This window comes from Symphalangus syndactylus, chromosome 24, assembly GCF_028878055.3.
Source record: "Symphalangus syndactylus isolate Jambi chromosome 24, NHGRI_mSymSyn1-v2.1_pri, whole genome shotgun sequence".
Taxonomy (NCBI): Eukaryota; Metazoa; Chordata; class Mammalia; order Primates; family Hylobatidae; genus Symphalangus; species Symphalangus syndactylus.
This window is the reverse complement of record NC_072446.2, coordinates 61,851,868-61,872,514: the sequence shown is the minus strand read 5'-3', so window position 1 is coordinate 61,872,514 and position 20,647 is coordinate 61,851,868. Positions and strand designations below refer to the sequence as shown.

Genomic DNA, 20,647 nt, shown 5'->3' with positions numbered 1-20,647 from the left:
AGTGTTCCTATTTCTCCATATCCTCTCCAGCACCTGTTGTTTCCTGACTTTTTAATGATCGCCATTCTAACTGGTGTGAGATGGTATCTCATTGTGGTTTTCATTGGCATTTCTCTGATGGCCAGTGATGATGAGCATTTTTTCATGTGTCTTTTGGCTGCATAAATGTCTTCTTTTGAGAAGTGTCTGTTCATGTCCTTTGCCCACTTGTTGATGGGGTTGTTTGTTTTTTTCCTGTAAATTTGTTTGAGTTCATTGTAGATTCTGGATATTAGCCCTTTGTCAGATGAGTAGATTGCAAAAATTTTCTCCCATTCTGTAGGTTGCCTGTTCACTCTGATGGTAGTTTCTTTTGCCGTGCAGAAGCTCTTGAGTTTAATTAGATCTCATTTGTCAATTTTAGCTTTTGTTGCCATTGCTTTTGGTGTTTTAGACATGAAGTCCTTGCCCATGCCTATTATTAATGGCCCTACAATATTTAGAATGTTAAACGAGCATTGGCCTCAAACTACAGTTACAACCTGCTTTAGCTCTTAACAAGAGAGTTAGCCTGTCCTTTGACTCTTCGAAGCTAAGTATTAACTTCTCCCCTCTAGCTATGAAAATCCCAGATAGTGTCATCTTCCAAAATAAGGCTGTTTTGCCTACACAGAAAATCTCTTGTTTAGTATAGCCACCTTCATCAGTTATCTTAGCTAGATCTAGATAACTTGCTGAAGCTTCTACATCAGCACTTGCTACTTCATCTTACACTTTCATGTTATGGAGATGGCTTCTTTCCTTAAACCTCAGGAACCTACCTCCGCTAGCTCCCAGCTTTTCTTCTGCAGCTTCCTCACCTCTGTCAGCCTTCATAGAATTGAAGAGACTTAGGGCTTTGTTCTGGATTAGGCTTTGGTTTAAGGGAATATTGTGGTTGGTTTGATGTTCTATCCAGATTGCTCAAATTTTCTCCACATCAGCAATAGGGCTGTTTCAGTTTCTTATCAAATGTGTGTTCATTGGAGTGGCACTTTCAGTTTCCTTCAAGAAATTTTCCATTGCATTTACAATTCAGCCAACTGTTTGGCACAGGAGGCCTAGCTTTCAGCTTGTCTTGGCTTTTGACGTATCTTCCTCACTAAGCTTAATCATTTCTAGCTTTTGATTGAAAGTGAGACACATGTGGCTCTTTCTTTCTGTTGAACACTTAGAGGCCGTCGTAGGTTTATTAATTGGCCTAATTCCAATCTTGCTGTGTCTCAGGGAATAGGGAGGCTGGAGGAGAGGGAGAGATATGGATAATGGCTGGTCAGTGGAGCAGTCAGAACACACACATTTATAGGTTAAGTTCATTGTCTTATATGGGTGTGGTTCGTGGTGCCCCAAGACAATTACAGTTATAACATCAAAGATCACTGATCACAGATCACCATAAGAGATAAAATAATAATGGAAATGTCTGAAATGTGAGAATCACCAAAACCTGACACAGAGACACTAAGTGAGCACCTCCACTTGGGAAAATGGTGCCAATAGATGTGCTTGATGCAGCGTTGCCACAAACCTTCAATTTGTAAAACATTCAATATCTGTGAAGCATAATAAGTAAAGCATAATAAAATGAGGTATGCCTGTCTTATTTAGTGATATAAAGAAATGAGCTGGCTGGGCGCAGTGGCTCACACCTGTAATCCCAGCACTTTGGGAGGCCAAGGCAGGCGGATCATGAGGTCAGGAGATTGAGACCATCCTGGCTAACACGGTGAAACCCCATCTCTACTAAAAATAAAACAAAACAAAACAAAACAAAAAAATTAGCCAGGTGGGGTGTGGTGGCGGGTGCCTGTAGTCCCAGCTACTCGGGAGGCTGAGGCAGGAGAATGGCCTGAACCGGGGGGGGGCGCAGAGCTTGCAGTGAGCTGAGATTGTGCCACTGCGCTCCAGCCTGGGTGACAGACTCCATCACACACACACACACAAAATAATAATAATAATAATAATAATAAATAAAAGAAAATAAAAGAAAAGAAATGAGCTAACAAGTCATGAAAAGACATGGAGGTACCTTAAATGCCTATTACTAAGTGAAAGACAGCCAGTCTTAAAAGCCTTTATATACTGCCTGATGCCAACTATATGACATTATGGAAAAGGCAAAACTATAGAGACAATAAAAAGATCAGTGGTTGATAGGAGTGAATAGGTTGAGCATATGGCAGTTTTAGGGCCGTGAAGCTATTCTGTATGATACTCTAAAGGTAAATATATGTTGTCATGGATTTGCAAAACCCACAGAGCTGTACAAGAATGAACCCTAATATAATCTCTGGACTTTAATAAATAATAATATATCAATATTGGTAAATCAGTTGTAACAAATGTACCACAGCGATGCAAGATGCTAATAATAGGGCCAACTTTGGACAGGGGAGAGGGGATATATGGGGACTCTGTACTTTATGACCAATTTTTGTCAAAACTTAAAACTGCACTACTAAAAATAAAAGCAATAATAAAACTCACTAAAAATGCATCAATTTAAAAAAAGTTAAAAAACCATGTAGTCTATTGATTGTTCATATATCCTTTTCCATAATTCTCCAGTGACTTAATATTTGAATTTAAACAATTTAAAAATGATATTCATATAATTCCAAGGTTTTCCACACATTTTTATGGACTCTCAATTGTTCTTGGGTGTACCTTAGTTATTCTTAGTTCATCTGTTATTTTCCTGTAAGTACATCTTTCCTGAAGGTATATGGTTATACTTTGGAACAAAATTAGAAACGATCTTACATTAAACATTATCCTATTTAAACTATTATAACAGTTTTAGATGATTTAAGTTCCCAGCATGCTTTTTCTATCTTCTGTGCTATATATGCTCTATTATTATATCCTTTGTTTCTTTGCAGATGAAATGGTTTCTATTGTTTTAGTTCTTTCTGTCTTTTGCCAATAGCCCACCTCATATCTCTGTACATGCATACCCATCACAAACAGACAGACACATACATGCATACAGACTTTTGAACCTTAGAGTTAAGCTGCATTCTTGTCAAAAAGATCTAGCACTCCAAGAGTGGATGCCTCTCCCTTTCTTTGGGAGATCAGCATTACTCATCACCTCAAATATTCTTGCTTCACTATTTGCTCATTGTTTTGGATATACAGAGCACTTAAATATTTGCTATTTTATGCATCATTAATGAACTGGTTATTATGTTTTCAAAGTCAAATATGGGTCAAAGTAATTTTTTTAACCAAGTTTTACTCTTCAGGTTCTTTTTTAATGTGAAAAAAAGAGGCCCACACTGTTTCTGTCTATTTATAGGTGGTAATTGGAGCTTGGTAAAAGAATAGTCTAAACAGACAAGTCATATTGCTCCAGGCAGATTAAAAAAGGTATCTAGTTATATAAGCCTACATAAAGCCACATCTCCAGACTAATATTTTCAAATGTGAAGTGGATAAAATTTATATTATGAACAGCTGTAGATTTAACTTTGTGAAGCCTAAAATTATGGTAGAAAATATTTCAATTACAGTTCTTAAAATATGAAAGAGATGTTGATTGTGCATTGAAATATTTTGCATAATGACATCTATTTTTCACACACATGCATACATACGCACACATTCCCATTTTGTAGATTATAAAACAGAGGCACACAGTAGTTAAGAGGCTTGTATAAGCTTACACAGCCAGTAGGGAGACAATGATTCAAACATCAGGCAGTAAAACTCCTGAGTACCCTCTCTGAACTGCTAAGCTATGTTACCTCTCATCTTAACTAACATGACTCATTTTTTGCCCTTAAAATGCCTTGAAAAATATTATGAAGAAATACCTCATCCAGCTGTAGAGGAACAACCAACTACATTTATTTTTAGAAATGATAAGGGAGTTGTTTTGCTCTATACATAGACTTCTACAACTAGAGCAGTTGCATAACATGGTCTGTGTAGATTACACTTTTTTCACGATTCATTTAACTACTTGAATTTGATATCATTTCCTTTCAAACTGAAGCACATCTGATGCAGATTTACTGGGACATTCACATTCCATTTTGGTTTTAAAAGTTGCAGACCTCATTTACAAGAGCATGAACAACATGGCTATTTGAAATTATCCCATCTTTTATAAGGTTTCACTTTTCTTCTGGAAAAGAAAATAATATGTGGAAAAACATACTTATAGTATTACTGTTTTTTTGTTATAACTGACATACTGCTTATGGACTAGTTGCCAGTTAACTCACTGATGTGTAAGTGTCCTAAACTGAGAGGCTTGACTGAAGAAAAATAACCAAGTTACTTAGCCTATATGACCAAGTTTCCTAAAAACCCCTCCATACACATTTGGAAATATTCATATTATATGTTTTTTTAAATCTCTAAATGGGAAATTCATGTGTATTTTTGAAGTCAAATCCAGACTGCTTTGATTTGCTTGTGCTTACGTCCTATAATTTCAATGTCAAGGTGTAAAATTGTACTAGTCATTCCTTGGAGTGGTTAAAAATGAAACAGTAGTTTGATTTCATATTCATGATCGATTAAGTGAGAAATCAACTATGCATTAGAACTTTTCCGGTTTATATAATTCTTGAAGCTTTATGAGCTTTAGAATCAAAACGCTTTCATGATCTTTGCTGAAGACATTATAGTAGTGTTGCTTAGAAGACAAAGCAAATAAAAATACTTTTATACTCTTTGCTTGATACCTTGTAGTAGTCTTGCTTACTTAAAAAAAAAAGCAAAAAAAATCTACATCTGCCACCTTGCATTTAATATTTAGAAAATACTAAAATAAAAGAATAAAATTAACAAACATTTATTTACTCAACATAAATAATTAACATTTTTGTTTTTTTGCTTAATATATTTTATTAAAAATTTGATGTCAAAGATAAGGTTGAAGTCCACTCTGTTATTTCTTTAGTTCCAACAACCGCCCTTTCTTTCCAGAGGCTACTGCATTTATGAATTTGGTGTGTATTCATTTAGTTCATACTTTTGTCCATTGCCTCTACTAGTTTAATGCTTAAATTCAATCTGCCTTCTTGTATCAACCATCACGTTTAGTATTTTAGATGCACCATATTTTAAACTATTTCCAATCAAAATGTCAGTTATTTAAAAAATCAGTGTTTATTATAAATTTCTATGATAAATATTTTTCTCGGATCTAATTCCTTCTTTATTGCCAAAATTTGTTTTTAGTGAGAGTGTAATAAACTCTTAATTTTTGTATGTCTGAAAATTTCTTTATTTTATCCTTACTCTTTAATAATTTAGATTCAAGTATAGAAACCTGGGTATAGAATTCCTGCTGGATGGTTAGTTTTCTTCAATAATTAGAAGATAATATTTCATAATCTAGTAGCATTTGTTGTTGCTGATTAGAAGTGTTAGTCTAATTGCTACCTCTATAACAAGCTCTCATTTCTCTCTGATAGCTTTAAAAATTTTCTTTTTGTCTTTGTTGTTATGGAATTTCATTACAATTATGAATACCTGTGGATTTATGTGCATGTAATGTGTATGTATATAAATACAATCTCCCATTTCTTCAATCTGATGATTCTTTTTTTTTGTTAGAGAATATCAGCCACATTCTTTGTATATATTATCTCTGCACATTCTCTTTGTTTCCTCACCTAGTGGGACTCCTATGAGACAAATGATTCATCTTTTCATTCTTGCACCGCACATCAATTTCTCTTTCATATTTTTTATCTTTTTTCTTTCCATATTGTGTATCTGCCTCATAGATCTCTTTAGCTAAGTCTAATTTATAGTTCTATTAATTCTTTTATTGAGTTTTTCCTAGTTTTTTAAAGTTTTTTTTTAAATTCACCTTTTTACGTTGTCTTCTTGATTTATATACCCTTATGAAAACATTTTAAACGTGCTTATGTTAATGCTCAGATTGTTTTGGTTTTATTTCTTAGGATATAAGTTCTTCTGTTCATTAGCAAGTAACTTTTTCTGTTGGTATGACTTCTAATTTTTTCTTGCTGTGCTTGCCATCAATAAAGATTGTTTTCCATGGGAATTCTGTGTGTTGGGAGTTGTAGATGTATTTTGTAAGATATTTTTAGATTTTATTTGACTCCAGGGATATTTCTGATATATTTTATTAAAAATTTGATGTCAAAGATAAGGTTGAAGTCCACTCTGTTATTTCTTTAGTTCCAACAACCGCCCTTTCTTTCCAGAGGCTACTGCATTTATGAATTTGGTGTGTATTCATTTAGTTCATACTTTTGTCCATTGCCTCTACTAGTTTAATGCTTAAATTCAATCTGCCTTCTTGTATCAACCATCATGTTTAGTATTTTAGATGCACCATATTTTAAACTATTTCCAATCAAAATGTCAGTTATTTAAAAAATCAGTGTTTATTATAAATTTCTATGATAAATATTTTTCTCGGATCTAATTCCTTCTTTATTGCCAAAAAAATATATATATTTTTAGTTAAGTTTTCATTTGTAGTTCCTATGCCATATATATATGAAACTTTAGACCTCATACTTAATTGTACAGCTGAGACTGGGATTCTAATTTCCCGTGGGTAACTCTTTTCCACTCATGACCCTGGCCAGCTTTTTTGCTGATTTACTTCAACGGGGGAGTGGATTTTCTTTTTTTTTTTTTTTCATTATTATTATGTTTTAAGTTCTAGGGTACATGTGCACAACGTGCAGGTTTGTTACATATGTATACATGTGCCATGTTGGTGTGCTGCACCCATTAACTCGTCATTTACATTAGTTATATCTCCTAATGCTATCCCTCCCCCATCCCCCCACCCCACGACAGGCCCCGGTGTGTGATGTTCCCCACCCTGTGTCCAAGTGTTCTCATTGTTCAGTTCCCACCTATGAGTGAGAACATGCGGTATTTGGTTTTCTGTCCTTGCGATAGTTTGCTCAGAATGATGGTTTCCAGCTTCATCCATGTCCCTACAAAGGACATGAACTCATCCTTTTTTATGGCTGCATAGTATTCCATGGTGTATATGTGCCACATTTTCTTAATCCAGTCTATCGTTGATGGCCATTTGGGTTGGTTCCAAGTCTTTGCTATTGTGAATAGTGCCGCAGTAAACATACGTGTGCATGTGTCTTTATAGCAGCATGATTTATAATCCTTTGGATATATACCCCTTAATGGGATTGCTGGGTCAAATGGTATTTCTAGTTATAGATCCCTGAGGAATCACCACACTGTCTTCCACAATGGTTGAACTAGTTTACAGTCCCAGCAACAGTATAAAAGTGTTCCTGTTTCTCCATGTCCTCTCCAGCACCTGTTGTTTCCTGACTTTTTAATGATCGCCATTCTAACTGGTGTGAGATGGTATCTCATTGTGGTTTTCATTTGCATTTCTCTGATGGCCAGTAATGATGAGCATTTTTTCATGTGCCTTTTGGCTACATAAATGTCTTCTTTTGAGATGTGTCTGTTTATATCCTTTGCCCACTTTTTGATGGGGTTGCTTGATTTTTTCTTGTAAATTTATTTAAGTTCTTTGTAGATTCTGGGTACTAGCCCTTTGTCAGATGAGTAGATTGCAAAAATTTTTTCCCATTCTGTAGGTTGCCTATTCACTCTGATGGTAGTTTCTTTTGCCATGCAGAAGCTCTTGAGTTTAATTAGATCTCATTTGTCAATTTTGGCTTTTGTTGCCATTGCTTTTGGTGTTTTAGTCATGAAGTCCTTGCCCATGCCTATGTCCTGAATGGTATTGCCTAGGCTTTCTTCTAGGGTTTTTATGGTTTTAGGTCTAACATTTAAGTCTTTAATCCATCTTGAATTAATTTTTGTATAAGGTGTAAGGAAGGGATCCAGTTTCAGCTTTCTACATATGGCTAGCCAGTTTTCCCAGCACCATTTATTAAATAGGGAATCCTTTCTCCATTTCTTGTTTTTGTCAGGTTTGTCAAAGATCAGATGGTTGTAGATGTGTGGTATTATTTCTGAAGGCTCTGTTCTGTTCCACTGGTCTATATCTCTGTTTTGGTACCAGTACCATGCTGTTTTGGTTACTGTAGGCTTGTAGTATAGTTTGAAGTCAGGTAGTGTGATGCCTCCAGCTTTGTTCTTTTGGCTTCGGGTTGTCTTGGCAATGCGGGCTCTTTTTTGGTTCCATATGAACTTTAAAGTAGTTTTTTCCAATTCTGTGAAGAACGTCATTGGTAGCTTGATGGGGATGGCATTGAATCTATAAATTACCTTGGACAGTATGGCCATTTTCACGATATTGATTCTTCCAACCCATGAGCATGGAATGTTCTTCCATTTGTTTGTATCCTCTTTTATTTCCTTGAGCAGTGGTTTGTAGTTCTCCTTGAAGAGGTCCTTCACATCCCTTGTAAGTTGTATTCCTAGGTATTTTATTCTCTTTGAAGCAATTGTGAATGAGAGTTCACTCATGATTTGGCTCTCTGTTTGTCTGTTACTGGTGTATAGGAATTCTTGTGATTTTTGCACATCGATTTTGTATCCTGAGGCTTTGCTGAAGTTGCTTATCAGCTTGGGCTGAGGCAGTGGGGCTTTCTAAATATACAGTCATGTCATCTGCAAACAGGGACAATTTGACTTACTCTTTTCCTAATTGAATACCCTTTATTTCTTTCTCCTGCCTGATTCTCCTGGCCAGAACTTCCAACACTATGTTGAATAGGAGTGGTGAGAGAGGGCATCCCTGTCTTGTGCCAGTTTTCAAAGGGAATGCTTCCAGTTTTTGCCCATTCAGTATGATATTGGCTGTGGGTTTGTCATAAATAGCTCTTATTATTTTGAGATACGTCCCATCAATACCTAGTTTATTGAGAGTTTTTAGCATGAAGGCTGTTGAATTTTGTCAAAGGCCTTTTCTGCATCTATTGAGATAATCATGTGGCTTTTGTCTTTGGTTCTGTTTATATGCTGGATTACATTTATTGATTTGCGTATGTTGAACCAGCCTTGCATCCCAGGGATGAAGCCAACTTGATCATGTTGGATAAGCTTTTTGATGTGCTGCTGGATTTGGTTTGCTGGTATTTTATTGAGGATTTTCGCATTGATGTTCATCACGGATATTGGTCTAAAATTCTCTTTTTTTGTTGTGTCTCTGCCAGGCTTCAGTATCAGGATGATGCTGGCCTCATAAAATGAGTTAGGGAGAATTCCCTCTTTTTCTATTGATTGGAATAGTTTCAGAAGGGAGTGAGTTTTCTAAACCTAGCTTCAGTGATAGCTTTATGCTGGTAACTCACTTTCCATTTCCTTATACATATGGGGCTTTTGGATAAGACTTCCCTCCTTGCCTGGGTATTTTAATGTGTTAGTTCCCAGCTATTAAGACCTGATACTTAGTGAGACATTTTAGTTTTAGCTTTGCCCACCACTCTAAATATCAGTGTCGTGTATATCAGGTAGGACTGTACCTTTCTCAGTATTAAGCTTGGTTATGTCTTTTATAATAGGTTATATTTTATCCATTGTAATAAGGTATTTACTATCTTGGCAAATATTAATCTCATATATGCAATACAAAAAAGAATTAATATTCAGTTTCTGACATTCAAAAAGTAGCCATGAGGGACAATTTCCTGTTTTCCTTTGGTCCCCCTTTAACACATAAACAACCAAGTATGGAAAATGTATTTTATAACTCTATCTCCAATTTCTGGATGGTCTGATTGGCTGCATCAATCAGTTAGTAGAAAGACACTAGGAGGAGATGAAGACGGGCAAAAAAAAATTATTAAAACAGGTTCTACTGCAGCTTGATACCTTAATCTCATGTACCTAGCATATTCATGTATTCTTAAAATATTTATTTCCTCACATTTTTTTTGTTGGCTTCTGTTACACATGATCAAATAGGAGTTATATACTCATTTGTTAATTTAACACGTATTTACCAAGTTTTACTTTTTGCCAGGCACTATTTTAAGCACTGGGGACAGTAATAAACAATATCCTTGCTTTAATAAAGCATTCTTCTTTTTTTTTTTAGACAAAGTCTTGCTCTGTCACCCAGGCTGGAGTGCAGTGGCGTAATCTTAGCTCACTGCAACCTCTACCTCCTAGGTTCAAGCGATTCTCCTGCCTCAGTCTCCTGAGTAGCTGGTATTACAGACACGTGCCGCCATGTCCACCTAATTTTTGTATTTTTAGTAAAGATGGGGTTTCGCTATGTTGACCAGGCTGGTCTCGAACTCCTGAGCTCGAGTGATCCACTTGTCTTGGCTTCCCAAAGTGCTGGGATTACAGACATGAGCCACTGTGCCCGGCCAGTAAAGCATTATTCTGATAGTGCATTTAGGGAGGCATCAAATCAGTTAATAAAGAAATAAACCAAAAATTTAGTATGTGTCAGGATTTTATAAGTGCAATGAAGGAAGACAAAGCAGAGTAATGGGGACAGAGTATGAGCAGAGGGTGTAACTTTATATATAGTAGTTAGAGAAAGCTGTCTAATGATATGTGAGCAGAGATCCTCCCCAAATGCAGTTGGATCAATGTGTATATCTGTGCAAGATCATTACAGGCAGCAGGTTCAACAAGACCATACTCAACCTGCTGTAAGAATGCAGGGAATGGAGTGAGTAAGGTGAGAATGTGGTTAAGTCAGGTTAGGTAAATGGCAGAGGGCCTTATGTAAGTTCACTTTGACTTTCAGGGAGGTAGAAAGCCTGGAGGATTTTAAGAATAAGAGTGGCATGATATGTTTGATGATTTAAAGAAAGCATTGACCCTTCGTGCTTTAAGGAAACATCGAATTTATCCAGAAGACAAGAGTGGAAGTATGAGCACTACCTAGGCTGATGTTTCAGTAGTCCAAACTAGAGACAATAGTGATTTTAACCAGGTGGTCAAGGTAGAGGTGTTGAAAAGTGGTTGTATTCTAGGTATGTTTCAAAGGTGAAGATAGCAGGTTTGTTCAAGGGATGTGGGGAGAAGAGAAATAAGGAGTTGAGGATGGTCCTGAGGTTTTTTATCTAAGCAATTGGAAAAATAGAGTTGTTATGTAATGAAATGGGGGTAATTTGTAGAAAGAACAGATGTGGGTATAAAAACTAAGAGCATGGTATGGATACGTGAAGTTTGAGATAACTGTTAAATATTCAAGATGCTGAGTAGAGAATAGGGCTTGGCGGTACAGTTTTGGGAGCTCTCAGCATACAGACAGCAATTAAAGGCATGACATTACACAAAATCACCTAAGGAGTGAGAACAGGAAAGAGACCTGAGCCTTGGGTTCTGCCATTGTCTAGAGCTCATAAAAATGAGGAATGACCCGTAATGGATACTGAGGAAGAGTAGCCAGTGAGGGAGGAAGAGAAGCCAGTGAGGGAGGAAGAGAACTAAGAAAGAAAGGAACTAATGACCTTGGAAGCTGTGAAGAAAATGATATAAGAAACTAGGGGAGTGACTAATTCATCACGTTTCTCAGAGATTGGGTAACGTGGAATGAGAATTAGAGTTGGTGACATGGAAGGCAATGATAGCTTCCTTATTCTATCTCTGATGATAAAATATAGCATCATAGAGCATCTAGATATCTTGTGAATTATTTTGTTTAAATTATTTTACAGATAAGGATTCTGGAGGAAGACTTTTCCTATGACATAGTCTCTTGGTTTCAAAATATATGTGTGTAATTACAAAATAATTAGATTTTTTAAAAAAGATCAGTTTGTAAACCCACACTACTACGGTACTGCCTTGAAAGTCTGTATTCTTATTCCACTGATCTTGCTGTACTAAGCCATTTTTGTGACCTACTTCAGAATTGTTTTCAAAACTGTATTAAAAGCCACTCATGAGAAAGACTGACATTATTTATAATTGGTATTTCTAGTCATGCTTTGGTTTTTTGGTAGCTCTTAACTTGCCATCACAGATATTGTCCAGAATAAATGATGCCATCTCAGAAGAAAGACACAACAGATTTCATCAATGGTACTACCAGTGGGTAAAGTTGTACTCTCCTGAGAAGAGACAGATATTATTTGTGTAAACAATTCTGGTGTTGGTATACATATTATAGGTTAAAAAATAGTTCTGCTGCCCTACATTTCCTTATGTGCAGTGGTTATTCCTTTAATGATTCTCTTGAATCTCTTTTGGGACATTAATTTTTACCCTATATTCTTGTCAGAAGGGCTGATTTATCAGCAACGACCTATATGTATTCCCAATTAGGAATATAAGTCTTCCAAATGGCTAAGAGGTGTTAAAGATTAAACCAAGTATATCTTTTAAGTATTTATTCTTTGTCCCTGGAGGAATTTGGAAATTGAGGGTCTGTGCCCTCATTAGAATTATCAGAGAAATGGTGTTTGTAATTTAATTTCAAATAATGATATCATTATTCAAATAAGAGAGACAGTGATTTAAAAAACTGTATATTGATTCAAGTTGAGATGGCTGACTAGATGCAGCTATGAGTCCTAACATCTGCCTCCAGGGGACGGGGACACAGGGAAGACTGGTGCACTCCGAGCACATCTTCAGAAGGAAGGCATTGAGAGTGGATGGAGGGAGGACACAGACTCTGGGCTAAAGGAGGAGGAAGCTGGGCACTGTGCACAGGGCTACTGAGCACCTGGACTCATTTCTGGCCCCAAAGACTCCTGGGGTAGGGGTGAGTTGGCCGGATGAGAAGCAATCCCTCTTGCTGTGGACCTCTGGAATCCTGGCAGCAGGAGACTCCACGACCCCCATGAACACTCGAATTGGCAGGGAGAGCTCTTTGGAGAGGTGGTAAGGGGTGGTCCTGCGGCCTTTGCAGAGCCCAGAGGGTCTGGTGCAGGAATGTCTACAGGGAAGCACGGCAAGGGACGCTTATCCCCCAAGGCTTGCCATGCATTCCTAGGAGACTAGCCTTAGAGGAACTGAGGGGCCCAAACAGTGCAGGGTGATCTAGCCCCGTGAGTCACAGCCAGTCCGAGCTGAGTGCCTGCTATCTGCTGATCTCTCTCCCAAGGCCCCAGCCTGGCTGTGCCTGCTTGCAGTGCAGCCTTGGATGCCCAACTGGGGTGCCTCCCGGGGGCTGCATCATAGCTCCTGTGCTCTGCTGGAGAGCTCCAGCAGAGCAGCCCCTGCCAACACACACCAACTCACCTACATCCTTCCACCACTGCAGCCACTCCCATGCCACTCTGTCATCATGCACTTACCCGTGGCCACCCCCAATGCTTTGCTGGGACACATGTGGGCAGACCTCACCTCCCCTTCTCCACCAGCATGTGGGTGTGCATGCACCCCACAACGCCATTGCTGCCAGTAGGAGCATACCTACCTCTCCTGCTGCCGTGCTGCTGCACTGCCATTTCCAGTGCAAACACACCCAGACACTGGCAGCCCTGTTCCCTGACCAATGCCACCACTGCCACTGGCAAGAATAAGCATACAGAGGTAGGCAGTCCCATGTCTGCCAGTGCCCTGCCCCTGTGCTGACACCAATGCACACAGACCCCAGTTGCCCTGCTCCCCCTCTCCCACCTCACTCACCCACCTCCATTGCTGCCAATGCTCACATGGAGCTGACAGCCCCAGGTGTGCCAGTACCCCGCCCCAGCCAACCAGTATGCACCCCACTGCACTGCTGCTACTGCTGGCATGAGTGAATGAGCACAGATCCCCTTGCCACTGCCCAGTAAAGCACTTTGGCTGGCATCACCCTTCTGAATGTTGTGGCCAGCAATCTAGGAACATCTTGGCTTTTCCAGTGCAGTAGATTCCGAACCTTGAAGTAGAGGGGAAAACAAAGCCAGGGAATCAATAACAACCCCATTGAGTTAGAGCAGGCAGCCCAGGAGTGCTGAGCTGAGCCTTGATTCCTCCCTCCAACAAAAATTTTACCAGAAACAAAGCCAGTCAACTGAACCCACCTTATACCACAATCAAACCCCCAAGGACATCAAAGAAGATAAAAGCAAAACAAACAACAGCAACAATCCCAACACAGAAACAACAACAACCCCAACACAGAAACAACAACAACAAAACAAAACTCATCCAAAGGACAGAAACTTCAGAGATTGAAGGAATAGAAACATCAGCGCACACAGATGAGAAAGAACCAGCACAAGAATTCTGACAACTCAAAAAGCCAGAGTGTCTTCTTATCTCCATATGACTGCCCTAGTTTCCTGGCAGTGGTTCTCAGGCAGGCTGAAATGCCTGAAATGACAGACATAGAATTCAGAATATGGATAGGAGTAAAGATTATCAACATTCAGTAGAAAGCAGAATTCCAATCCAAGGATTCTAAGAAACACAATAAAACAATATAGGAGATGAAAGACAAAATGGCCATTTTAAGAAGAGAAACAAAATGAGCTGATAGAGCTGAAAAACTCAATTCAAGAATTTCAGAATACAGTTGCAAGTATTAACAGCAAAATCAATGAAGCCAAGGAAAGAATCTCAGAGCTTGAAAACCTGCTCTCTGAAATAACTCAGACAAAAATTAAAAAAAAGAATGAACAATATCTCTGAGAAATATGGGATTATGTAACATTACTAAATATATGACTAATTTGTGTCCCTGAAAGAGAAGGATATCGATAAAGCAAGCAACTTTGAAAACATATTTGAGGATATGGTACATGAAAATTTCTTCAACCTCCTTAGAGAGGCCAACATTCAAATTCAGGAAATGCAGAGAACCCTGGTGAAATACTACACAAGATGACCATCCCCAAGACACATAGTCATCTGATTCACCAATGTCAAAATAAAAGAAAAAATGTTAAAGGCAGCTAGAGAGAAGGGGCAGGTCACCTATAAGGGGAACCCTATCAGGCTAACAGAACTTTCAGTAGAAAACGTACAAGCCAGAAGAGATTGGGGACCTATACTCATAAACAAAAAAAAGAATTTCCAGCCAAGAGTTTTATATCCAGCCAAACTAAGCTTTATAAGTGAAGGAGAAGTAAGATCCTTTTTAGACAAGCAAATGCTATGAGAATTTATTACTATCAGATCTGCCTTATAAGAAGTCCTGAAGGGAGCACTAAATATGTAAAGGAAAGACCATTACCAGCCACTACAAAAACACACTGAAGTACATAGGCCAATGACACTATAAAGCAACCACATAAACAGGTCTGCATAACAAGCAGCTAGCAACATGATGACAGAATCAAAGTCATACATACCAATACAGATTGTGAATGTAAATGGGCTAAATGGCCCAATTAAAAGGCACAGAGTGGCAAGTTGGATAAAGAAGCAAGACCCAATGGTATGCTATCTTTAAGAGACTCATCTCACATGCAGTGACACTATAGAGTCAAAGTTAAGGGACGGAGAAAAATTGAGCAAGCAAATTGAATACAGAAAAAAGCAAGAGTTGCTATTCGAATTTCAGACCAAACACACTTTAGAGCAACAAAAAATTTTAAAGACAAAAAAGGGCATTACATAATGGTAAAGCGCTCGATTCAGTAAGAAGATATAACTATCCTAAATGAATATGCACCAACACAGAATACCCAGATTCATAAAGCAGGTTCTTAGAGACCTACGAAGAGACTTAGATAACCACGCAATAATAGTGGGAAATTGAAACAATCCCCGCTGCTGCCAACTGACAGTATTAGACAGATCATCAAGGCAGAAAACAGTGATATTCAGGACTTGGACTTCACGCTTGACCAAAAGGACCTAATAGATATCTACAGAATACTCCACCCAAAATCAACAGAATGTACATTTTTCTTATCTGTACATGACACACACTCTAAAATCAACTACACAATTGGATGTAAAACAATCCTCAGCAAATTAAAGAAAAAACAAAATCATACTAGCCATGCTCTTTGACCACAGTGTAATAAAAATAGAAATCAATACTGAGAAAATCACTCAAAACCATATAATTACATGGAAATTCAACAACCTGCTCATGAATAACTTTGGGGTAAACAATGAAATTAAAGCAGAAATCAAGAAATTATTTGAACCTACTGAGAATAAAGATGCAACATGCCAGAGTCTCTGGGACACAGCTAAGGCAGTGTTAAGAGGGGTTTATAGCACTAAATGCCCACATCAATAAGTTAGAAACATCTCAAATTAACAACTTAACATCATAGTTAGAGGAACTAGAGAAGCAAGAACAAGCCAACCCCAAGGCTAGTAGAAGACAAGAAATAACCAAAATTAAAGCTGAACTGAAGGAAATTGAGATGCAAAAAAAAAAAAAAAAAAAAAAAAAAAAAAACATGCAAGGCAAAACTAATCCAGAAGTTCGTTTTTTGAAAAAAATCATAAGATAGACCACTAGCTAGACTAATAAAGAAAAATAAAAGAGAAGACCCAAATAAACACAATCAGAAATGACAAAGGTGACGTTACCACTGATCCCACAGAGGCTATTATGAATACCTCTATGCACACAAACTAGAAAACCTAGAATAAATGGATAAATTCCTAGACATATACAACCTCCCAAGACTGAATCAGGAAGAAAGTGAATCACTGAAAAGACTAATAACAAGATCAGAAATTGAATCAGTAATGAAAAGCTTGCTAACTAATAAAAAGTCCAGGACCACATGGATTCACAGCTGAATGTGTAAAATACCAGATGTATAAAGAAGATCTGTTACTATTCCTACTGAAACTATCCCTTCAAAATGAGATGTGACCCCTCCCTAACTCATTCTGTGTGGCCAGCATCATCCTGATGCCAAAACCTGGCAGAGACACAACAAAAAAAGAAAACTTCAGGCCAATACCCTTGATGAACATGGAGGCAAAATTCCTCAACAGAATACTAGCAAACTGAATCCCACAGCACATCAAAAAGGTAATCCACCATGATCAAATAGGCTTTATCCCTGGGATGTAAGATTGCTTCAATGTATGTAAAACATTCCATGCTCAGGGATAGGAAGAATCAACATTGTTAAAATGACTATACTCCAGAAAGCAATTTATAGATTCAATGCTATTTCTATCAAATTGCCAGTGACATTCTTCACAGAATTAGAAAATGCTATTTTAAAATTCACGTGGGACCAGAAAACAGCCTGAGTAGCCAAGGTAATCCAAAGCAAAAAGATAAAAGCCAGAGGTATCAGATTACCTGACTTCAAACTATACTGCAAGTCTACAGTAATCAAAACAGCATGATTCTTTTATAAAAACAGACACATAGACCAATGGAACAGAACAGAGAGCCCAGAAATGATGCTGCATATTTACAGCCATTTGATTTTCAACACTGTCCACAAAAGCAAGCAAAGGGAAAAGGACTCCCTATTCAATAAACGGTGCTGGAATAACTGGTTAGCCATATGCAGAAGATTGAAACTTGAACTCTTCCTTATACCATATACAGAAATCAATGCAAGATGGATTATAGACTTAAATGTGAAGCCGAAAACTATAAAAATCATGGAAGATAACCTAGGAAATACCATTCTGGACATAGGGCCTGGCAAAGATTTCATGACGAACATGCCAAAAGCAATTGCAGCAAAAACAATTGGCAAATGGGACCTAGGTAAACTAAAGAGCTTTTGCTCAACAAAGGACACTATCAACAGAGTAAACAGGCAACCTACGGAATGGGAGAAAATATTTGCAAATTATGCATCTGACAACAGTCTAATATCTAGAATACATAAGGAACCTAAACAAATTTATAAGCATAAAACAACCCCATTAAAAAGTGGACAAAGGACATGAACAGATACTTTTCAAAAAAAGACATATATTTGACCAAGAATCATGAAAAAATGCTCAACATCACTAACCATTAGAGAAATGCAAATCAAAACCACAATAAGATACCATCTCATAGCAGTCAGAATAGCTGTTTTTAAAAACTCAAAAAGTAACAAATGCTGGTGAGGTTGCAGAGAAAAGGGAACACTTTTACACTGCTTGTGGGGATGCAAATTAGTTCGCCATTGTGGAAAGCAGTTTAGAGATTTTTCAAAGAACTTTTAACAGAATTACCATTTGCCCCAGCAATCCTATTGTTGGGCCTGTACCCGAAGGAATATAAGTCATTCTACCACAAATACACATGCACATATATATTCATCACAGTACTATTCACAATAGTAAAGATGTAGGATCAACCGAAATGCCCATCAATAGTAGACTGGATAAAGAAAATGCAGTGTACACCATGGACTACTACATATCCATATAAAAGAACAAGATCATGCCCTTTGCAGCAACATGGATGGAGCTGAAGGGCATTATCTTAAGTGAACTAACACAGGAACAGAAAACCAAATACCACATGTTCTCACTTATAAGTGGGAGCTAAACATGGAGTACACAGGGACATAAAGAAGGGAACAACAAGGTCGGGTGCGGTGGCTGACGCCTGTAATCCCTGCACTTTGGGATGCTGAGGCGGGTAGATCACCTGAGGTCAGGAGTTCAAGACTAGCCTGACCAACATGATGAAACTCTGTCTCTACTAAAAATACAAAAAATTAGCCGGGTGTGGTGGTGGGAGCCTGTAATCCCAGCTTTTGGGAGGCTGAGGCAGGCCTCAGCTTGAACCTGGGAGGTGGAGATTACAGTGAGCCAGGATCATGCCATTGCACTCCAGCCTGGGCAACAAGAGCGAAACTTTGTCTCAAAAAAAAAAAAAAAAAAAGGGAACAACAGATACTGGGGCTGACTTACTGGAGGGTGAAGAGATGAAGGATAGGAGGATGGCGAGGATTGAAAAACTACCTATCAAGTATTATGCTTATTACCTAGGCAATGAAATTTGTACACCAAACCCCCATGAAATAACAAACCTGCACATGTATCCCTGAACCTAAAATAAAAGTTAAAACAACTTAATATTGATGGATTAATAGATGCATTCATTTTAATATTGATTAATAAAATACCAGTATGAACCTAACATTTACTTATTTTTATTTTATTTTATTTTATTTTTTGAGATAGAGTCTCATTCCATTGCCCAGTGGTGAGCAATGATCTCGGCTCACTACAACCTCCACTTCCTGGGTTCAGGTGATTCTTGTGCCTCAGCCTCCCAAGTAGTTGGGATTAAAGGCACGCCATCATGCCCAACTAATTTTTTTGTATTTTTAGTAGACATGGGGTTTCACCTTGTTGGCCAGGCTTGTCTTGAACTCCTGGCCTCAAGTGATCTGCCTGCCTCAACCTCCCAAACTGCTGGGATTACAGATGTGAGCCACCATGCCTGGCCACATTTATTATTTTTAATGAAGAAAAACATTAAAAGTAAACAAAAATTGTTCATAATCCATTGGCAGACATTGGAGTAGATAACAAAAAGTAATTTATTTTAGATTAGTTGACATTAAAAATAAAAGGATCTGGCTGGGCGTGGTGGCTCATCCCTGTAATCCCAGCATTTTGGGAGGCCAAGATGGGCAGATCACGAGGTCAGGAGATCGAGACCATCCTGGCCAACATGGTGAAATCCCATCTCTACTAAAAATATAAAAAGTAGCTGGGTGTGGTGGCACGTGCCTGTAATCCCAGCTACTCGGGAGGCTGAGGCAGGAGAATCGCTTGAACCAGGGACTTAGAGCTTGCAGTGAGTCAAGATGGCGCCACTACACTCCAGCCTGGCAACAGAGCGAGACTCTGTCTCAAAAAATAAAATAAATAAAATAAAATAAAATAAAATGATCTATATACATGAACAGAAAACATATAAAGTAAAAGATGTCTTTTTCTCCTTTTCTGTACATGTATGATGATTTAATGTGATCCTCAAACTTGCATACCATAAATGAGAACACAATAGATGAAATAATAATATAACTATTGTGTTGCACCTTCCTTTTTTATTATTTTTATTTATTTAATTTTCTGGCCCTATATTTTGCTGAGAGCACCTTGCTTTTTTTTTAACTTCATGATGTTTTTGAGATATTTTATTGTATAGCAGCATATAAAGATATAGAACATTCTTTTAGAAGTTTCATCATATGGCTGTATTATAATGTATTAAATAATGGACATTTTAGGATGTTTCCAGTTCTTTAGTATCAGAAATGTATAACAGACATCCTTATAGCTATATCTTAGCATCTGTTGGAAAGTGTAAGGCAAATTCCTATTGGTGGAAAAAAGTACTGGATAATATCAAATTCAGAAATAGTTGCATCAATTATAGTCACAAAAATGAAATATGAAAATTTTGGTCCTTCTCAATCTTACTAATGAACAGATACTTTGGTTGCTTCTCAATCTTCCTAATGTGGCTATTTTAAAACTCTTTACTGTTTTCCAACCTGATAAGTGAAATATATATATCAAATATATATATTTATATTTGATATATATTAATATATTTGATATATATTTGATATGTATTATATCAAATTTGATATATCAAATTTAATATATATCAAATATATGATATATATTAATATATATCATATATAAATATATATATTTATATATATAAATATATATATGATATATTATTTATATATATAAATATATATATCATATATATTTATATATATATCATATATATTTAGATATATAAATAATATATATCATATATATTTATATATAAATATATATATCATATATTATTTATATATATAAATATATATATCATATATTTATATATATAAATATATATCATATATATTTATATATATAAATATAT

The 20,647-nt window shown here is 37.2% G+C and overlaps 1 protein-coding gene across 7 annotated transcripts in view; it reads left to right on the top strand.

Moving 5' to 3' along the window:
* Positions 1–20,647, top strand: part of MACROD2 (mono-ADP ribosylhydrolase 2) — a 2,104,525-nt gene that overhangs the window by 228,481 nt on the left and 1,855,397 nt on the right. The window lies entirely within an intron of this gene.